The 22,571-nt window shown below is 50.5% G+C and overlaps 1 protein-coding gene across 1 annotated transcript in view; it reads right to left on the bottom strand.

The window, feature by feature from the left end:
• Positions 1–22,571, bottom strand: part of GRIK4 (glutamate ionotropic receptor kainate type subunit 4) — a 160,656-nt gene extending 138,085 nt beyond the window's left edge. Inside the window, exon 1 of the mRNA XM_038167658.2 lies at positions 22,425–22,571. The gene's annotated coding sequence lies outside the window, so the exon portion shown is untranslated. The remainder of the gene's footprint in view (positions 1–22,424) is intronic.

Genomic DNA, 22,571 nt, shown 5'->3' with positions numbered 1-22,571 from the left:
CCATTAGCAGAAGTCCTCTGAGGCTGACACCGTCACACCACACAAGCAGTGCAATCATGGTGCCGCTGTGCATTGCTTCACAGCACATCTCCTGCGAGCCTGGCTGACTGCAGAGGAGCAAGAAAGCCCAGGGGAGCTTGGTGCATGGCAAAAGAGGAGTTTCGGCAGCCCCATGCCCCCTGACACCACACAAAATCAAAGTCATGCAGCAGCAAGGCCACCTGCTGCAGCAGCACCACCCGTCAGAGCATCACTCTCTGGGTTTCCCTGCCTGGGTACCCTGCCAACCTTCCCTCAGTCAAATACAGCCACGGGGAAGAGGGAAAGGATGATGAAGTGATGGTGATCATTACACCCTGGCAAGCGAGAGTTGCATGCAGTGCTCCTCCCTCCGCCTTGTAGGACTGCACGCTCTCGTGTCATCCCAATGACAGGCTGTGCTCCCGCACCCGATGCTGAGCACGCCGTGGCTATTGCTATTCCACACACAGCCACTTGTATGGCTGTCAAGTGGCAGAGCTGATTCTTCCCTCCTGCAGAATTACTCCGGTGCTCTTCCCAGCAAGGCTAGGAACTTCTCTGTAAACATCTCGTCTTCTACAATAGGGAAAGAAAGTGCTGATGGGGGCACTACGGTTCCCTCCTGTCTCCCGTGTGTCAGGAGAAAAACCCATTACGGCCTTTTATTATTCCTTCAGTCTTAAAGTTATTCTCACAAGTTCTTAAGACGTCAACAATGAAGAATCCCATTGTTCTCCTAATTAATTCGGCAATCGCAGTGAAATAATACAAGATGCAATTGTAATTCCAAGCTCACCCCTCGACCACTGGAATCAACTAATTAAATAACAATCAGCGCTACCGTTTGCATTTAGAAGATGGACTATTCCTTTTTATTGCTGCAATTAGGGAATGCACTCAATAATCAGAGCGAAATACAAATTCACCCAAGAGCCCACTAAATTATGACCATTCATACTTTGCTTTCTTTTCAACCTAGTAAAAAAAAAATTGCACTTTTCCCCCTTCCCTGCTTCCTCGGTTGGGAAGGACAGCTTGGAGACACACGGGAGGTTACCAGCTGCAGGCAGCCCTGCTGTGCAGGCACCATCTTCTCTTCCTCACAGTTAGGATAACCTCTGTGGTTTTGATCAAGGTCCCTCATAACCATCTTGGACTGCATCCTTTATCAAATAAATCAGCATGGGGCTGCAGACTTCCACACAGAGATTTCAGCTAGGTAGGGATCCAAGCGGTGTTGCTGGTAGGATTCAGGACACGCAGGCCAGCTGCCCTGCTGCAATTACACCAGCTCAGATTTTAGCAGAAACAAGGCAAGGTGGTGACAGAGAGATGGGAGGCCTGGATGCTCATCCTGCCTCGCCATCCCTGGAGGTGTCACCACCCCTCTCTGCCCCCGTGTCCTCAGCAGCAAATTAGAAATTCTTGTTCTCTCCGGAATAATGCCTCCAAGGGACGGCCAGATCACAGCACGTTATTTCACGTGAGTGCTAAGTGTTACAGACAGAGCAAAATCAGTATTTAGAAAAGTAACTGGGGAATAGCCATCCATTTTAATTGGGGATATGTTGCTGTGACCATCGTGCTTTGAGGCTTTTTCCTTTTTCTGTACCACAAACCTGTACCTTATCATCACGGTTATGAGGTTCTGCGTGTCCGCACAGAGCAGTGCCAACATTTCCCTCCCATTTCTTCTAGCCTTGCCCCAGCTGAGTTAGGAAAATCCTCTGAGGAGATAAAGCAGGATCCAACAAGAGTTACCACATCCTCACTAGCCTTGTGCTGGACACTAAACTAGAGGGGACTAGGTCCCGCATCTAGTGAGGAGCAGCCTGTTGGCCATTAACCTCTGGCAAAGGATTTCTGCACAGCCACTGCCCCTCTGAGCCCGGCTATTCTGCCTCTGCCTTCCCAGCCTGCTCTAAAAGGTAAGAGCAGTCTGAAAAATAGGCTGGAGCAGAAAGCATCCCTACTGGCACATTAGTTCCTGCGATCAAATGGCTCCAGATTTCTCTGTTAAGAGCACATCATTGTCTCTGTCTCTCCTCTTAACTGCCAATCCTGCAAACTCAGACCGGAGCTGGAGCTTCATGCTGGGCCCTCGCCTTTCTGGCCATCATGATTCATAAAGATCACGCTCGCCAAATGCAGCTGGTGAGGCCCCAGGGCCCTGGAGGTTCTGGCTCTGGTTTTGGGGAAGGAGAAGTGCAATTGCCTGACCCTTCAGCTGAGACTTTGTTAGCACTTCTGCTGGTGTATGAGCCGGAGCAGATGACTTCTCCTCCAGCTGCTGTGCAGGGCTCGCAGGAACAAGGAGGAAAATAAGCCAAGAGGAGGTCTGACTGAAAGCCCATGGGTGTTTTAAGGGTGAAAATACATTAAAGTGACTGTCAGATGGGCTCTGCCATCAGGAGGAGATGCACGTTTAGGAGAACGGTAAGGTATTGTGCTTAGAGTGGGAACAGCTATGCCTCACTAAGGAAACCCATGCTAACCACTCTCCCTACATTCACCATCAAAGCTTAAAAGAGAGCTGGAAAGATGTCTTATAGCAATAAGGTTTCTTCTTCCCAACTGGGGGAAGCAGTCCCTGGCAGTGCTTTTGGGACAGCAGCTGTGCCACCAACTGCACCCAAGGTGCTGCTCTCCCATGTTGGTGGTGCAGTAACACAACCACACCGATGAACAGACTTACTCATATTGAAACCAACACGGCTTCAGCCCAAATTGGGAGTTAACTTCATGCTTTAGTGTTCTCTTGATGAGGATGTGAGGTCTTTTCCCCCAAGACACAGAGGGAGGCTGTGGTTGGGTCAGCTCCAGGACCGGATCTCCTGGGCTCACGGAAGCCAGCTTGGGATGGGACGGGAATCTCCAAGGCAATTGCTCCAAAAAGGGAGAGACACCCACTGCAGAACCACGGAGATAACTGGCAAGGACAGCAGCAGCGGGAGGAGGTGTGAAAATTAAATTGGGTAAAAGGCAGGTGTTCGGGGAGGAGTGGAGGCTGAGGGGAGGGGGAAGGCGGGAGAGGTAAAGCAAGCAACTAAATAGAACGATACCGGCATTGTGCTGCTGTCACTGGCACTTCAAAACATTTTCAAAATGCTCTTGTCTGCTTCAGGGAGAAGAAATAGAAGGAGATGTAGAGTTTTAAACTGCATAATCAACCCATGAGCAAGAGTCTAAGAAAAGCCATGTCTCCATCAGGCTCTGGCCCTGCTGCAAAACGTCAGCAGCCCAGGTCAGGCAGATTGACCTTGGGTCACGTTTGGGGACCAGGGGACAGACAGGAGCACAGCAGGAGCACGAGGATTTTGGGGATGGAGGCAGCGATGGTAGGAAAAGGGGCAGAGGGGAGGAAGGAAGAGTCCTGCTTCAAAGCAATGATGCAGAACATCCCTTAATTCACTTCATTTTTACTCTGATCATCTCCTAAACTTTCCAAGAGCTTTACACAAAGGAAGGTGGCAGCAAGGTGGGGAAAGACAACAGCCATGCTCTGACCAGAGCTCCTTATTCCTCCAAAACCAAGCTCAACAGCCATGATGCTCTGCTACACCGTGCTGCAGGCACGACCAAGGAGCTGGATAGCATCCCTGCAAACCCAGGATCTTGCAAAGCTCAATCTCCACCAGGCAAAGCGTGCAGCGTTTTATGGAGCCCATAAATTAGGTTGTCCTCAGACCGGCTGCAGAAGTGGGATGCTGGGGTTAGAGGGGAGCCATTGCACCTTGCCTGCAGGGTCAGGAGGGGAGAGCAGCTCTACTGCTGCCCAACCACTCCCCACGTACAATATTTCAGAGACGAGGCAGCATCCGTGCTTCAGAAATAATGATCTGTGATTACACAGGATGGTGGCCAAAACACATTGCAGCTAGAGCCGGGGAGAATTTCTCAAATAGTTTTTGTCAAGAGGATGGCCTTCTTCCAAAAATTGATAATTTTTGCAATTCAGCCCCCTCACCACGAAGTTTCCAATTTTTCCCACAAGCCCTTCAAGTAACATTCTCAGTTTCCATCTCCTTTACTAGGGGTTAGTGGAGGAAAAAAAAAAAAAGCTTTTACCAAAACGAAAGAACACGAAAAAAAAAAAAAAGAGCAGAAGGGAAAAGAGGCCGTGAGAAGGAGGAACATGGCTTTTGTTTGTCACCTCCAAAACAGCAACTATTTTTCCACGTTATGTATTTTTCCCCATTCTGGAGCCTCCTCCAGCTCTCCCAGGTTTATTCAAGCCCACGCCGAGCAAGAGGCAGATGGGATAATTCGGGTTCCTCCACGCCACGGGCGATGTCCAGCCAGATCAGCCTGGGATTAGGGCAGAGGAGCTTCCCCTGCAAGGCGTTGGGGACAAGCATCTCAGGAGAGCTCCTGCACGAGGAGCTGAGCGTGGTGGCCATGAGCAGCCCTCCCTGCCCTGCACACACACAAATTGGAGGAGCCAAGGGGGCTGACAAGCAGCAGGGACGTGACCTGCAATTGCCTCCTCTCCCCGGCGCAATTGATCCCCTGACCTGCAAGGCAATTGCCTTAATGCACGGACGCAGCGCTACTCCAGGCTGTTAATGCAAGCTAATACTCTGCTTGATTACAGGATTCATATATTTTACATATAAAAAAATTACTGCTTTCCCTTCCGCTTAATGGCCTGAAGAAGTTTCCTCTGATAAGAGCTCGGAACCGCTCCTCTCTGCCTGAGCGCTGATGCCCAGCCTGGCCCTTCCTTGCTGCTGGGCTGCTCTCCTCCAAATCCTCCACCAGGAAAAGCATCGCAGGTTTATTCCAGATGCTGTCACTGACTCACTGCAAATATTTCCATTCCTTTCCATCTATCTGCTGCTGGCAGAAGGTGCAGCGATTGGCAGAAGTGCAAGAAAGAGCCCAGTGCTGCGCACAAAGCATCCCACCGAGGGTGCTGTGTGTGCAGAAAGGCTCCTGTCCTGCCCCTGCTCCCTGCCTTACAGCAGCTCCTGCAGGTGTGAAAAAGGGCCTAGTAATTACCCAACCGTAATGAATGAAAGCAGTTTGCAGCAGAGCTGTTATGCTCAAGTCAGGAGTCTTTTCTCTCTTATGAATCAGCGACCTGAACGATTTGGCACAGACCACAAAAACCCAGTGGATGCACAACTCTCGTGCTCACAGCAGTCCTAGGAAAGAGCCTCCAGATAAATGGGATTTTACCTGTTTGCATCATCTTTTAACAGTAAAGCCACTCAGAAATGACTAGAGGCTTTTCCCATAAGAAGAGCATGAGCAGTTAGACTAATTGCAGACAATTCATCCACAACTTGCAATTTGTTGTAAAGCTGGCTTTACTACCAAGGCTGGAAAAGATTTCGGTATGCTGGGTCCTTTGTCTGTAGCCCACAGAGAGCCTAGTGGCCCCTCTGAAAGGGGGTTGCTGAAGTTTGGTTTCTAGAAACTGAGATCACCATCAAAATTTATGGATTGTTTCAGAAGATGATAGAATTGCCATGCCCACTCTTAGACCTGCTCTCCAACCAAAGCAGAAGAAGATTTGGAAGAAGTTGCAAAGAAAAACGGATTAACCTGTCCTGAGGGGGAATTATGCCTAGCCTTTGCCACATCCAGCACCAGAAAGACTTCAAACCTTTCCAAAATAAATAAATTCCAACTGCATAATCCTTGGTCTTTGCAGCTTCGGGCACTCGCTAATTCAAGTTTTCACATCCAAAACCCAGGAAGTCATTCTTTTTCTTTTTTTTTCCCCCCCTTCTGCAGAGGTGATGGGACTTTCTTAGCAAAAAAAGAGGAAAAACAAACTCTTTTCCAATGCAACTTTTAAAAATCCTTCTCAGATCAATTAATCAAAACAATCCACTTTCAGCAGTGAATTATGAACTTCTTTTCAGGGGGGGGAACAGCAGGGCACCTCTACAAGGAGGAGAAAAAGGAAACCAGAAGCACAAACCCCAGGAAAGGTGCTTCTGTCATCAGCATATCGAAAGCTGTAATCACAATCCCATAAATCAGTTACCTTGATTAGCCGAGCCTCTTTTAGGCGAGCTTCCCCCACTGCTCTGCCCTGTTTCCCTGGCAGTGTTTGATCTGTTAAATGCTTTGCATCCCCCTTACTGGGGTGCTGCAGCTGGAGGAGGGGTCATTACGGATTCAGCAGGCACCGCACACCGCCTGCCTCCGGTGCTGCTCTCGCCCTCTCTCTAATAAAGCCTGCCACGCTAATAGAAAGCCAGATTTTAGTGGTTTCCTTCCCCCTATCCCCCTGCTTCCCCAGTGGGTACAACTTGTCCCAGTCCCTGCCTGCTAATTAAAGCAAAGGAAGATCCTGTGCTAAGCAGGGAGATGTTTGCTTTGGGTTTTTGCTTTCCAGCATCAAAATCTTCGCAGCAACTGGGCTCACTGTGGCGTTACTGTAACCCACGCTACTCCAGCCACGCAGGACACACATTTATGCTGCTAAAACACAAACCAGCTGCCCCGTTACGTCCCTCAGGGTATGGGGAACACATCCCAGGGCTCTGGGATGTCCCTTCAGCAGCCATCCCTCAGCATCAGCACTGTGAGACATGGAAGGGGAGCTCCAGGGCCAAAGCAGCAAGTGCTAAAATATAAAAATCAGGGCTGGAGATGTCAATAAACCCGAGAGCCTGTTTGCTGTCTGTGTTCCCAGGGACACATTTCCAACAGGTTTCTTCCCCTGTGTCTACAATATTTCATCCGGAGGATGGATGTTCTTACGATACACAGTGAGCTGTCAGGGAAAATGGGTTTCTCACCTAACTTTTAACACGTCTCCTGGGACGCTGATGCTGGAGGATGGCATCCTTCAAAGCTCGCCGGACTGATTGACATCGGTACAGGGCCAATAACCTGCTGCAGCCACCACCAGCACAGACTAATTGCAGGGTGCTGCCTGGTCCAGCACTGCCCAAGCAAGCTCTGCATGAGCTGTTTGCCAGCAGCCCTGCCCTCCGCTTACTCTTTTATGTGCCTTTGGTAACACGTTGACAGCCCGTCAAGTGGGAGGCCACTGCTGTAGGCAATGACCAGCAGTTCTGAAACACAAAGGGAAAATAAAACACCCACGCTTAACTAAACCCATGGAGCTCACTGCCACGGGAGGCCAGAAAATGGCAAGGATTAAAGAGATGGACCCTTTGCAGGGGAAAAGCCCCAGACTTGCATGTAAAAGGGCAGAGGGGCACATGTGGGAGGTGCACAGAAGGGGCACATGGAGCATTTTGATCATTTCTTACGGGAATAGACCTGACAGTGGCAGAGCACAGGTGACAATCTGAAACACATCCATTAGGCTTGGTACTGCAGCAACTCTATTTTTTCAGTCCTCTCCTACATTTGGTGGGGAACGACCCCTTTCCGTGCACAAAGGAGGGATGTCTCCATAGGCAAAACAAAACACAGACACGAGCAAGAAGGTACACCGAAATCCTGGCCTGTTTGCTCTCCCCTCCATCTTCTGGCTATCCCTGCAGCCATCACCAGACACCTGCATCCTATGTAGCTATTAAGATTATTAATTTTTAAAAGTCTCATTTATTTTAGCTGGCTTCCTGAAAGCCAGCCCGAACTTGGAGCCCTTTTGCTGACACAAGGCCTTTATAAAAAATGTGCCTTATTGTCGCTGTCGACGTTTACAAATTCTGCTGTATCCATCTGTCCAGTTAATTACTTTGTGCAGTAGCCTGTTAGCTTCTTAAAAAAATGAAAAAAAGACCCAATTATCATTCTGGGCAGCTCCTTCAATCCCAGAGAAGCAGCACATCCCCAGTGCCACCAGTGCCTTTGTTACCGTTTCAAGCTGACAAACGGGCAGGCAGAGAGAGGAGCGAGCGCTTTGCAAGACCTCCTTTATTCCCGCGGGACAGGGGCACGATTTCCAGCTCTTGCACACGTCGTGCCCTCTATCTCGGTGACAGCTCTCCCTCATCTTCCCTCCCCTGTCCATGCCCGGGCTCTTTTTCACCCTTCTCCTCCTTTTCTGGTTCCCTGGGACTTGGCCACCTCCAAATTCCAGGAACGTGGCATGGGGCGAGCGGCTCCCCAGCCCCGCGCGCGCTCCTGGGCGCACACAGGGATGTCGGTGCCATTCGGCAGAAAGGCAGGAGGGTTTTGCTGGGGCTCGGCTTCAATGAGAGCATTTTTCCTGGAACAAGGGGCTGAATTCAGCTGCCTGGTGCTGCCTGATCGCAGTTAGTTGCCAGAGTAACGGAGGCGCTGGAGCTGCCAGGGCCACGCTTCAGGGGAGGGATGGGGCTGCAGCCTGGCACCCTGCTCCATCCCCACCAGTGTTGGGGACACAGCCAAGGGGTCCCCAGACCCTCTGCAGGATAAGCTCAGCCCCCGAAGCTGAGCAGGAAAAGGGTGAGACCCCTGGGAACACAGAACTGGCTCCTGGCACCTGCTGGAAGTGTCCTGGGGTGCCTCTGGACTGCTCCATCCCTGGTGAAATGGGGACACCACGCTGCCTGCACCCTGTCCCCAAGAGCTCTGCTCCTCACTGCAGCCCCAGAACTGTCACCCCATTGTTCCAAAGGTTTTTTCCCCCGTGTGAATGTCCAGACATGCAACTGAACACGATGGCAGTAAGGATGCTTGTCAGGTTAACACGTCAGCTCTCTCCCCAAGAACGTACTTCAGTCTGAAATAAAACACAACGATGTCTTCTGCTTTATATAGCAAAACCTGGCCTTAGGGATCCAGCAGACCAGAAAAGGCTGAACAAGAGCGGTTTTCTTACACAGGGAGGACATAATTTGTGCTTTGTACAGTGAGAGTGCCAACACAGCCCTCTAAGACAGAGACTGCAGTCTCTCCAGACCAAATAAAACACCCTGTGATTTTCCTTGCTAAGGGAGGACGAGTTACAAGTTATCCCATCGCACGCCCGATCCGTAAGCTTCGCGGCACATTACGGCGCTCAGCGGATCACCGGGAGACCCACGCGCTCCTCCTCTTCTCCTCTCCCCCTGCTCATATATTTGTAAATTGGATTTTCATCTGTAACCCGCTGCTCACCTCACTCCCCAACTTCTCTTTGCGGAGATTTTGCAGATTAAAACAGACAGCCAAAGCACACACGTACATGCCCCCCAGTCTTCTCAGCACTCCCGTATCGTAGCGCTGCAAACATCAGGGAAAACACTTGTAAGGCACTCCAATAGCTGTAGACACAAGCAGGCTCAGCGCTGCACGGTGAGAGCTCGCTGCTATCCCCCCCGTGCCCGCGAGGACCTCCGAGCACGGCTCAGCTCCGTCTCCCCGCTGATTCCCTCGCACAGCCTCTCTGAAGCCAGGAGCCCCAGCCAGCCCCTCCGCGCACGCTGGCTCGCTCCCTGCTTTGCAATTTTAATTTCTCACCTTCCCAAACAGCAAAAGATTTATCATGCTTTTGACAGAAATATTTAATTTTCCGAACTTTTTTTTACCCTTCCAGAGGTGCTGAAAGTCTCAAGGTGCGACATTTCCATACACCACCCGGCCCAATTTCCATAAAGCCTGCCTGAAAATAAAGGGCTGCACGCCACGGGGAGCAGAACCCCAGCAGCGTGCGCAAGGCAGGCTGCAGAGGTGCTGATAATGGTTTCTTATGCAAAGTTTGGTCCCATTTGCATTGGCAGGAATCACGGGGGACGAGTTCAGACCCAGGGAGGGAAGGAAGAGCTCCGCCAGCCCACCTGCCATTTGTCTAACCTGTTCCTTAAAATCCCCAGTGGCAGGAACTCCCCAAACTCCCTTAGCAATCTGTTTTAGTGCTTTGCTCTTTCCACTGTTCGGCGGCGTTACCTGATGATGTCCAGCCTCAGTTTTTCTTGCTGCAATTTATGCTGTTGAGAAGATTTCATTCCCTTGCTTTGAGCTTGTTTCTCGTGGAGTCCTGCGGGCATGTGTTCAGTGCCGAGATGGCCGCAGGTTTCCATGCTTTAATAAATCAAACATTACAGAGCAGCACTGATGGGCCATCTGATTTCAGCTGCCCTCCGCGAGCCCAGCTCGGAAATTTGCTCTCGCTGCGTTGCCATCCCAGCCCATGCATATGGCAGGGCTCAAGCAAGAGCACAAATGGGAGCTCTGGGCATTAAGGTCTCAAACTGGCGAGCAAGATGGAAGCAGTTACAAACAGCCTCTCTCCAAAGGCAATGGCCTCGTTTTTCCTTACACGCTGACCACGCCAGAGCCCGGTGCTGAGGTCCAGGAGCCCAGAGGGGGCAGTTTCTGTCCAGCCGAGCTAATTGCCTCCGGAGATGCTGCTGCCAAAGGGTTATTTTCACGCTTTGACTGTGGACAGCGGAGTTCAGCCTCAATCTCCCAACTTTGAAACGCTGCCTGGTGGCCTCGGGAAGGCAGGAGGAGAGCGAAGCAGCACCGTGCCAGACAGCTGGGACCCAGCGACCGCCAGGCAGGGCCAGGGCAACACGGGCTGGGATTTTACCAAAGAAATAGATGGGGAAAGACAGGAGCACGGTGGGAAGGGAATGCAGGAGAAGCAAAGCTCTCCGAGTAGCCACGATGCACAGCAGGCAGTAAATCTCACTGCTGTTGCTAAAGCAGGACCGCCGAGCAGCCCTTCTGCTCCCAGCACCTCCCTTACACCCGGAGGTTTTCCCTGTCTGCCCAGCTCTGATCCCCTGCCTCCTGCGTACGCCCAGCTCTGAAAATGGTGTTACTGGTTCAACACGGTCTGTAGTTCAGGCCCAGGACCCACAACTGCACCCACATCCCCTACGGGCCTCAGAGGGAGCAAGGACAAGCCCTCAGCACATCTCTGCAGCACTCCTCCTCCTTAACACCACCTTTCCTCCTCCTCTTTTTCATTCTTGTAGGCTACACTCTAACATTCCTACCCCCATCATGTCACTTCTTTATCTTCCTTTAGTTCTCACAACCTTCCTTCTCCTTCTCACACACACTTTGCCCAAGAAGGATGGGGCAGCCAGCCCTAACCCATCATCCGCGACGTTAACAACTGCATATGCAATTATTTGCCAGCCCTGCTCCCCTGATGAATTCCATCCTGTGCCTCTGCAGGCTGTATCCATTTTTTCCCTGCCTTCTGCTCCCAGATCCCATAAAGAACTTTCCCCTGTCATCATTAGGGCCGGTGCCTTTTCATATTCACTGACTAACTGCTCCCGGAGGCTCCACGTTACCCTGTGCCTTTTAAAAATATTCCATTGTTACTTCAGTTCTGATGCAAAATAACAATGCCCCAAACACAAAACAATTCTGAGCTCTCTTGGACTGGAATAATGCATGACACGAGCTCTCACACCCCTCACTCTGCTCGACCAGGCAATGCAGACACCGATCACACCACACTTGCACGCTCCCTGTTGTTTAAATTAAGTAGGCACATCCACACCTAGGGAAAAAAAAAATAGCCAACATATACACAGCAGCTGGCTTGATGATTCCCATCCACCGAAAGCCATTTCTCCAATAATTAGAGCTTTTAGATGCTTTAACGAGGCTAACACCGGTTCCACCCACAGGGCAAAGTTCAGTACAAAAACCGGCAAGAAAGTGAAGAAAAATGTGCACTGAATTAAAACTCAAAAGCTAGGCATCTCAGTGGGAGCATCCAAGTATACAAGTCAACAGCTTCCTTCAGCTAAAAAAAGTCATCTCAATCTGTTTTCCACTTTTTTTAAAAAAAAAAAAAGGAAATATTTGAAATATTTGAAATTTTTATTAAAAATTAAGGTGCCACGTGCCTGTCCGAAGCTACCTGTTTCTACATCCCAGATTATTCACAGCTGACGAGGGTGACATTGGGTCAGAGAGATGCAAATTCTCGCAAAGACAACTCCCTTTTTAAATATATAAACACAGTATTTTTGGAAGATGGAGTGAAATGCCAAACTGAAATGGATCTACCCGCAGCACTTGCTGTTCCTAACACCGCCTCACGCTAACTCAAGACCCTAAAAATGCCGTGACTCCACATCCTACCACAGGTGGTCACAAAGCCAGCTTGTCCACCATTATAAGGCTGAACTCCATAGACGCTTTCCAGCACCAAATTCATTTTTTTCCAGCCATTTACCCCTTTGTGCTGGGATCCCACAGGACCAGACCCTGTGCCGGTGCTCGGAGCGCTCCGTAGGTGCACCACAGCCATGGGACAGCTTTGCCCACACAGCTCAGGGATTCATGTCCCATGTCAGAAGAGCTTCCCCATTCAGAAAAGACACAGAAAGCATCGCAATTCCCTGAGCCATGACCTTAGGGGCTGCTTGCACAAGCAGGAGTGAGCAGGATTGCACGGTGACACCGACTGTCGTGCACCACCGAGCCCTCCCTGCGGATATCCCTTCTTTTCCCTCCCTCCCAAACCTCTCAGCCTTCAAAACAGGCACTTGGCCCCGCATTTTTCAGCGTGCCTGGGTCTTGAAAAGCAGCAGAGAGAAAGGCTGCTCTCCGGGCTGCTCGCGACAACCACAGCCCTCCTAATTAAAGGAGAGCTGGGAAAGCCAGAGCAGGGAATGGATGCGCGGGGCCCCTGGGGCGAGCACGGTGCGGATGCGGAGCAGTAATCACAGCCCTCCCAGGCACAGTTTATCACCTGCTCTCGTGGGGCCCTCCCACACTCACCTGCTCTGCAGGAGGCTCTCAGAGATCAGAGATGAGCCTGGTATCTCCCCTGTCCCTGCGCCAGCTCCTCTGCTCTGTCTCACCATGCCTTCCCTGCGCTTTTAAGTTTGCATCGTTAAGTGGCCTTTAAAAGTCTATTATGCAGCTCTGGTTCGACAGGCTGTATGTGAGAAAGGGAGAAGGATGTACGGGGGGGAAAATGAAATAAAATTAGCCGAGGGCTGGCAGAGGAAACATGCACAGGGATGTCATTGCAGAGCGGTGACTTCATGCTCGCAGCGGGCGGCACGGCAGGTCTGGGGGATGAGCAGGGTCAGGGGGTGCTCAATCAGCTCTCGAATTGCCCCGGGGTTTTCATTTTTTCCTGGAGGATAACTCCAGGACTTGGTGAAGAAAAGGGGAACGGTAACACCCTCACCTAAAGGTGGGCAGTTGTTTGCAGCAATGCACCGCGGGCAGTGCCATGGCACAGCCGTGTTCCACATCTCCTTGCTAACCCTCTGCAAGCAGCAACACCGAGCAAAAACCCCACTGCTGGCAGCACTCCTCCTTTTGCTCCCTTCTCTCCTATCTCCATCCTAACTCCTCAGTGTCCTGGGACTGAGAGAAAATACCCAACTGCTCGAGGTGCCCCTACTGCAAAGCGGTCAGTCCTCTGGGGGCACATCAGCTCAACTTTTTTTCTTGCTCACATCCTCTCCCCTCCCCAGGAGGGTTCCCAGTGCCGTCTGACTCTGAAAATGCAAAGAAATTACCAGTCCGACCTGCAGGAGGTGGGGGTGTGGGGACTTGACCCAAACAGAAGGCACAACAGCCTCCAGGTCACTTGCTAGGCTTCTCAGCGTGGAAGATAAAGCCTTGCATGAAAAAGGCTGAGAGAAGACAAAAATGATGGCACCAACCCTGCAGTCAAGCAGAAATAACTCAGCTGTCCCCAGCACAGGTGTAAGTTGCTGCATTTGACCTTGCTGAGATGTTTCGGGCCAGTGCTCGTGACTGTGGCCATTGACAAACAGAAAACACCAGCAGTGTTTGCAACAAATGAGCCCAAACAGGTCGCTGGCTACACTGGAGCTGGGAAAACACGCAGGGACACTCACACCACAAAGCCAGGCCAGTTGCTTACACGCTCACTGCTTCAGATTTTCACTTGAAAAAAAAGTTAAGCAGTAAAAAGAATCATTTATTTACTGGTTTGGTAAACGCATGCACCCTGGTAATAAAATAAACGCTATTGCAACTGCCCCAGGAAGAGGCAGCATGTTTCCTTGGACCCCCACCAGCTTCTCGGTGCCAAATTCGGGTGGTGGAAAGCAGGAGGCTCCCCTTCACCCAGCTGGAGCCTCCACTCCAGAAAAGGGCTGCAGCAAAACTCTTCATTAGTCATGGCTGGCAAACTTGAAAGGAATAAAAGGAACCAGTGAGTAATGCAAAGCTATAAAAACATAACAACCTCAATAATGGGAAAATCAAAAGCCAGCACAAAGCCTCCACGTAAACAAACCTACAGAAACAGGAGCACTTGAGCCAAGGCATATAGCTCAAAACTTCCATCTGTGTAACTGCGGCTCGAGCATTTCACCTGGAGAGCTGTTACACACACCAGCTTGGGAACGGGGACTTTCCAGTCCCAACATCTGCACGGAGACACAGAAACAACCCAACCATCGCCTCCACTGTCCTGGAAAACCCTTCTGGACGTCGCCATCCCAAAGGGATGCGGGGCAGCAACTCTCTCGGCCGTACGTGATGGCTTTAAGAGCTGCACTTATGGAAGCAAACGGAGCGCATCGGCTGCATTAACACCAGCGTCTGCAAAATGGGCTCGGAGATTTTTGGCTGGAGATTTGCTCAACATACCGCCAAGGAGAGAGCGGAGCTGGGTTGTGCTTTCAGAACAGGATTTCTGCCTCCCGTGGCATCGCCTCGCCTTTATCTGCCGCACACTGGGAGCGCAATCTCGTCCGCGCTTTGCATGCAGGGCGAGGCGAGGATGGGCTTTCCTCCGCGGAGCTCCCCACTGAACAGCCAGCACATGGAGAAGAACCCAAATTGCTGAAATTTGAAGCAGGATGAACCCTGCGGACCACTACTGGCAACACACAAATTCCATCAATTACCTCAGATAAGGGCTACAAAGAGCTTTAAGCCAAAGCTGATTTGATCATTCGTCTCATGATTTCTAAAAGCCCCAGATCCCCAGCTCAAGAGTTTGTAAGAGAATCCCAAGCTTTGTTTTAACAAGCTGCTGGAGGATAACTTTCTGCTTCCTGCAGCCCTAGAGGGAAGTTTAAAGCTGCACCGTGCTGCCCCGGCACCGTCCAAAAGGGAGCTGGAGCCGGGGCACAACCCCACAGCAGGCAGGAGATGGGCATCACAGCTCCCCCTGGGCATGAAAGATGAACGAGGCTGAATACATCACTCCTTCCTAACCCCTTTTGCTCTTTCAAAGGCATTTTGGGAGGCGGCAGCGCTCGTGCTTGGCAGTCCAAGCCCGAGGAGCTGTTCTCCGAGGACACCGATCAATAGCTGGGCTGAACTCGCTCATCTTTTTGCAACACCACGAGACAGTGATGGGAATGCCCCACACGAACAGCCCCTTCCCAGCATTTTCCAGCATCTCTACCCACTCCCTGAGCCTCCAGAGGAAGCCCAAAAGCAAGAGACCAAAAGCTCAGCGCAATACAAAGAGATGCTGAAGGAACAGCATCTCTGTGGTGAGGGATTTAGGAGACTATGGACCTGTACCCCAAAGTCGGGGCTGGAGAGGGAAGGAAAGCAAGCAGGGAGCGCACGGGGACTCTCAGCGCCACCTGGCAGCAATGGGACCATTGCTCAGAGCTTACGACAAGGTCCCCAGGAGCCCAGGTTGGCCAGAGCCCCCCCTGTTTTCAGGGCCCGCTGCTCGCAGTGTGGTGATAAATCCACAGAGACGCTGGGCAGGTAACTCCCAGCCCCTCTCAGACTTTGTCTGCGTGGCTCCAGTCACGAAATTAAAGCAGTCGGAACCAGAAGAGCATTTGAGGACAGATCTGCTGCCTCATGACAGCTTTTCCACCGAACTGAACGGGCTCTAACTCCTATCTTCCAGCACCACACTTTCATAAAGTCGTTTTCCTATTCCTGGGTGTCACCTGGAGGGATCGCTTAACTCACACCATCCTTCCCATTTTGCAACAGCTGGAATAAAACCTGCAGGATCTCCCTCCTGACACGGTGATATTCCCAGAGACCTGAGAGCTATAGAGCGAATTCTTCTACAATACGATAATTGACTCAGTCTCCAAAGGATAAACATGTCAAGATACGAAAATCATTTTTTTTTCCCCCTTTACCAATGCAATGAAGATGTGATTGAAAATGTCGTGTTCTGGGTGTATGAGCAATATTCTCATAACTCATCATCCAAAATAAATTGTTCTATCATTTGTACTAGTTAGAAGCTATTCCAAGTCAGACAAGCCAAAAGCAGAAGTTTAAACATACTCAGCGTGGCAGCAGGAATATTAATTTCGCTCCCCCCCTATATAAATGTTAAATCACAGTTTCTCACCTAGGGTTAATTAATCTTTCCCAAGTGCTCGAGTCCACCAAGCACGCAGCAGAAAGATCTTAAAGACCAGCCAGTAGCTTCAGAAAAGCTCCTTGCAAATCTTGAAGATTTCCTGCAAATTCTGGCCGAAGAAATTGAATATGCAAAACCACGGCGCCGGCCCCGCGTCACGCCGCGAGTCTCATTCTTTGCAAAAAAAAAAAATGCAATTATTTCGGACGCATCAGATCACGCAGTGGATACAGAAGAGGAGCATCGCTGAGTGCAGGGGATTACTGGGATGTGCTGCCAGCTCCTCGCCTCGTGTTACAGAAGCACTCAAGGACTCGTGGGTCCGGGAGCTACATCAAACCCCGCAGCTCTCCTGCCGCCGCCTCCCCGCACGGCAGCGGGGTGATGCTAGGCTTTGGTTTTTCTTTTTCCCCCGTAAAGCACTATTTACTCCCATAATTGAACCTTCAGCAACAAAGAACCTCTAACGGATGAAGCAATTTCTGGGGAAACCAGGCCCCTAAATCCTCCCAGACAACAGCTCCTGGACCGCGTTCAAACGCATCCCCTGGTTAAATTCTCGTTTCAGGCCACTTAAAAGCCTTGAAGTATTAGGTGCATTAAAGGTACTTGCGAGAGAACAAGGCTGGCACGCAGGCTGAGATGCCTCCAAAGAGGAGGAGATGATACTAATTATACTGCTGGTAAAATGGAATCACTGGGGGGGAAAAATACGAACAGCCGAGACAGCCACGCGGTGCGAGAGCAGCGGTGCTGGTTTATCAGTGGCACCCCTCGGAAAGGGGAGTACCAGGTTACATCCAGACACCGACAGGCAATCAATGAACACTCAATTAACAGCTACAATATTACTAACTTAAGCAAAACGTGGCTTTACAAATGGCAATCCCTCCCTCGTACAGATGAATCCTGATTTCATTTGCTTCAATGCACCGGTATGAAACATCGATAGGAAAAAATTGGGATGCTGCCACCCAAAATCACAACCTCATCACCCACCCTGCAGATGTCCACACAGCAGCTGCTGGGATGGAAAACCAGGGCCCAGCAGGGGAAGAGTGTTACCCCTGAGCACAAGAAACCAGGGGTGCCTGCTGCACATCGCTGACCATATAACAGAAGGTCGGCACGTGCCCGGACCCAGCAGCACCCTGTTAATAATGCCACAGCTTCTGGCCAAATCCCAGAAACAGGCTCTGCTGACACCACCCCCATCTCCTCCAAGCTACAGCCCCGTTCCCTGGTGCGTGTGGCTTTCTGCCTTAAAAAATAAGAAAAAATTAATTAAAAGATTTGAAGGCCAAAAACAACCACTTTGAAAACCTTGTTTTATTTGTTATTTACTCCTGCTGAGTTTTCCCAAAGCAAGCCACCACAGCATGCTGCTGACCCAACGCAGCTCCTGCAGATGTATCATTTCAATTTAAAAACACCAAATATCCCAAAGTCACAGGTAATTCGCCCCTGTGCCTAACGATAAAGCAGTACAAAAATAAAACAGGCCTTTGTTTTTCTTCATCTGAATTGATTTATCCCGAGCATCCAGCCACAGAACCGTGTCCTGCCTTTGAACCTTCGGCTCGTGGAGCCTCCTGCCCTGGTTAAGTATTTACAGACAGCAATCAAATCCCCCCTTAACCTTCTCTTCATTAAAAGACACAGATTGAGCTGCAGCCTCTCTCTCCAGCATGCTTTACAGACCTCAAATCATCCTTGTAGTTCTTCTCTTATCTCTCACCAGTTTGCCAACATCATTTTTAAAGTACAGATACCAGAACTGCACACAATGCTCTCCTGACTTGGATTCATTATTTCTTTACTTGGGCTGCCAAAGATAGCTCCAACACTCCCCGAGAATTCACACCACGGCGTAGGACCAGCCAGTTAGTGATAAGATAATGAAATTAAGCTCCAGCTTCTCACCTTGACGCGGCAGCTCCCAGGGGTTCCTCTCTCCAAGTGTGGGTTTTACTCCCTGCTCTCGTTAACGGGGATTAGTAAATTATCACATGCCAGCCACACACTGAGTTGTCTGCACATTTACCCTTTCTACCCTACAATAAACAACTGATAACTCCACTAAACTTCACGCCCTTGCTCAAAAACCCTCACGCTCATCACCTGAGCGCAGCTTCATGGGTTGTGCCGCACAAACCCCAAACCCAGAGCCTGCTCCAATACCAAGAGCGAATTTCATCGCTGTCAGGGCCCAAAGCAAAACGAGGGAGCTCATTTGGCAGGCTGGGTCCCAAACCACGCTTTGTGTTCCTAAAGCAAAGCATTCATACCTGCACCTACAGCCCCTGCTGCTCTGACACCCGTGGGTCAAGGAAAGACCTCCAAAATCCCCCACCCACACCCCAAACCCACCAGGACATTTTGGGCAGCACCGCCAGGGCTCCGGCACCCAACACCAGATGAAAATCCCAAACTCCCTCCATTTTCAAGGGCACACGGAGCCGGGTTTTGCTTTAAGAAGCCTCCTCTCTCCCTCTTCTCAGCCCTACCAGTTGGAAGCTAACACGCCTGGATTTTTCCACCAATCGTCGGGAAAAAAATTTGTCATAGGAAATGTGCGAGCGCTGACATCTTAAGACAAAAAGGATGCAGATTTCTCAACTGTTTGCAGCACATTATGGAAATACATTCTTAGGGACTATTAAATATGGGGATTATTGACTAGATAACAGCAGCTCAATGGACTAGCTTGCAAATATGTCTTTAGACAATTCTTAAAATGCAGATTAATTATCTAACAGACCAGAACATTTTTTTTTCCTACAGACTTTCTAATGATCTGTTGCATAAACAAACAACCAGACAGTTCTGTTTGCGTTTGTGTTGGCTGCGATGTTCTTCAACAACTAAATAGGGACTGAGGAGACTTAAATCTTGTTTAACACCCAGCAGGAACAGAACAAAAGGCACGTCAGTCCAAATCAGCGAAAGACATGTTACTTGAAAGACTCCTGGGAAGCCCAACCATCCTAACACCAAGAGGCACCGGTTCTCGAGCACACAACTTCAGACACGCCAAGTAGCATTAAATTCTTTCTTTTTTTTTTTTCTTTTTTTTTTTCCTTCTTTTTTATTTGTCATTAGGTTTCATTAACGAGATTACAACACTGACTAGAAACCACAACATTTAATGGCTAGTGTCCCCATCAGTGCCTTTTGTAATGAGCAGGGCACATCACGCTACAGAGACATCACTCAGGGCTCTCTGCTGACTCAGGAGAACATCGCTGCTCCCCACTGATGCTCGAGGTGGGGTTTTAAGATTTATGGCAGGTAGAAGTCAGGAGAACCATTACAGAGCCCTGCTCGTATGCACAGACCCACCAATTCCTGCACAACCTGAACCCTTACATTCAAATATAAAAATCCCACCTTGACTTTACATTTGCCATTGGTACAGAGTTGACCCCAGGGGTATTTCTTTCACTAGAGGTAATTAACTCCTTATTTGTAGGCTTCTCCTCAATTTCTAGTTTCACCGTCTCCTCGGTTGCTTTCTGCCTTTCCCGATAGGTTAAAATGCTGTTGTGTATCAAAACCAATGCAAAGCAAGTGTGAAACATTATTATTCCAGCTTCACACCCACTTTCCCTTGGTGTGAACAATAATGCAAACTGCAAGACAGTGATGAATTGGACCTGGAGAGGACCAGATGCTCTGTGAACGTTAGCACAGTCTCTGCCCCAAACATTTTTCAGCCTAAAAAGAGATGTGATAGCCTGCTCTCAGCGCTGTCCGTGCACACACACAGCCCTTCAACGCCAGATGTTAGCGGATCACACCCGAGGTGGAGCAAAATGGGGAAGGAGAGGAGAGCAAAGAACAGATCGAGGGCAAGTAGTGAGTACAAGGGGAGTAAAGCACAGTTTGATGAACTTGGTTTGGGATGAAAAATGAAGCTTTGGCATGTGTAACAGCTGGTGGGTGAGCACTGGGTTCAGAGAAACACAAACACGTCCTAGCGGCCCCGTGCTCTGCCAGGAGCTCCGGTACTCCCCAACCCCACCACTGTGCCCTGGATGAGCCACATGCAGAGCAATGCCTTCACACACTCCAATTTCCTTCTTCATTATCATCTACATGAGGAAAGCACGAGGCCAATGCCCAGCGCACATCCCACCACGGACCTAAGCATCGGTGCCAACTCGCCTTGCCATGCCTCTGGCTCTGAGCAGGGCCAGGGAGCACTACAAAAAATAAACCCACTGCACCAAAAGGCAGCGCATTCTTCAGAGAAACGTCAGCTTCTGCCACTGAACCAAAACCGCCCTGGTTTCCAGCAAAAAGTTAAAATATATAATCTTGAGGCTGAACACGGAATGTTGCAGGATTTTTTATCAGTCCATCCCTCCTGCTCAGACCTGGGCTATCTCTGCTCTCAGGGTCAGATGTGCGTGGAGGAAGGGATGGGTGCAGCCTCACGATGAGGTGAGGAGCCGAGCAGCTGCTGGAGCAGAGTTACAACCCCACAGCCCCCAGCCCCACCAGGGGAAGGCTCCACGAGGCTCTCCAAGGTGGGGACGCAGCCGCTCACCCTCGCTCCCACCCGCTGTGACAGCCCCAGCAAGGAAAAACCTGCTTTGTAAAAAACAGCCAAGCCTTCCAGGAGCACATGCCCGAGTGGGTGGGAAATTAGTGTTATTATTACTTTGTGCTCACGGGGTCTAAGACCTCAGATGACTTGTTTGTGCCCAGAATGAATTTCTGCAGACTCATTACAAACCCTTGCAAAGCAGGGTTTATAAGGTCACAGGAGAATTTCCCTTAATGGTAGCCTAGCTAGGGATTGCCGGGTGATCTATTTCTCTCATTTATGCATATGCAATAAGGCCACGACGAAGCTCCTTTGCTTTATTTCCACATCATTGTGCTGACGCTGAGCTAACCAAATAAACTGGAAAGCAGGTGGGGAGGGGAGGAACGGAGAGGATGAAGAATAAAAAAAAAAAAAAAAAAAAAACACACGTATGCCTGGCTCTCCTCCTCATGAAGGATGCAAATAAATTCTGCAGACTTTGAAGCCGGGAGATCTCAGCAGAGATGAAAATCCCCTCGCGCTGGAGGGCTCACCGGGTGCTCGGCTGAGACGCCGCGCGGGCGTTGCATTATGCAGCCGCTGCCACGCGAAGGACGGCCGGAATAAATATCGAAGCCCGTCACCTGACGGAGCCCTGGCTCGGGGATTTGCAGCCGGGCAGGAGCACGAATCCTCCAGGCTCGATAATCTCCAGCACCGCCGTGAGCCCACAGCCTCTCCCTGACCCGCGCCTGAACCACTTGGCAATAACTCGCTCCCTCCCTGTGCCAAATGCACTTCCCGAGTCTCCCCGGACCCATCTCACGGGATCTGTCCCCTCGGGAAGGAGCTGGGGGAGCTCAGCGGGGCTCCCTGTGTCCTTTGGGAAGCCAGCCAGCCCGCTGGGGGTGCCCATGACCACGGCCCCATCCAGGGCAGCTGCCTGGCTCCAGCAGGAGGAGTCCCTGGTCTGATGCCCAAGGTTTGGGTACAGACCCACGGACACCACTGGAGCACGCCGTGCCCGGGACAGGCAGCAGTTTGCTGGGTCAGAGCATCTCCTGTCCCCCCTCCTTCTCCTGGCAGAGCCCCACAGAAGCACCACTGGCCACACCAGCAAGAAAAAAGCCCCATTTGTTCCAGTTTTTCCTTTTTCACACGCTTGGGGTGCTCCAGGCTGAGTTACGACCCGAGCACAGCCCGAACCACTGGCGTGCTCAAACGTGGCAGCCTTACCTGTTCATTCCTCCAAACGCTCAGCAGCAAATCCAGCCCTTTCCCTTGGCATGCTCTCTGTCTCTCACCGAGCTCTGATCCATTTCCACCTCCAAATCATTAAGGATAACAAATAAACCCAGCCTCAGCACGAGGAACCTTCCCATAATCACCTGTCTGCGCTCCTCCATTCCACTTCTGTTTCCTAGAGCTTAACGAGGAAAGCTGGCTCCGGACTCTTCCCCTTACCCAGCTATTTATTGCCTGCATTTTGCTATTTATTTCCTAAAATAGTCTCTTTGGGCTGAATGTAATGAAAACATCCAAATAAATGAGGTCTGTCGGTACGTCCTCGGTTCCCCTTTCATTAACCTCCCAACCCGCCAGCAGCACCAGGCAGGTTTCCCTGCTGCACATCCGTCCTCTCATAAGCGATGGTGATTTGACCACAGAGGTTAGACCCATCAGAATATTTTAGTGATAATTTTACCATACCTGCCTCATATCCTTGCTCAGGTTTGCTTGATTTCTGTAAAACCACTCCTGGGGTACCTGGCAGCTCCCTCTGATCGCTTGGGACCGTGCCTTGTAGTGCCCCATGGGGTCAGAGCCATCCCTTTTGCCAACAGCTGCTGTGATTTC

The sequence above is a fragment of the Anas platyrhynchos genome, chromosome 25 (genome assembly GCF_047663525.1).
Source record: "Anas platyrhynchos isolate ZD024472 breed Pekin duck chromosome 25, IASCAAS_PekinDuck_T2T, whole genome shotgun sequence".
In the NCBI taxonomy this organism is placed as follows: domain Eukaryota; kingdom Metazoa; phylum Chordata; class Aves; order Anseriformes; family Anatidae; genus Anas; species Anas platyrhynchos.
This window is presented reverse-complemented; position numbering and strand designations above follow the sequence as displayed.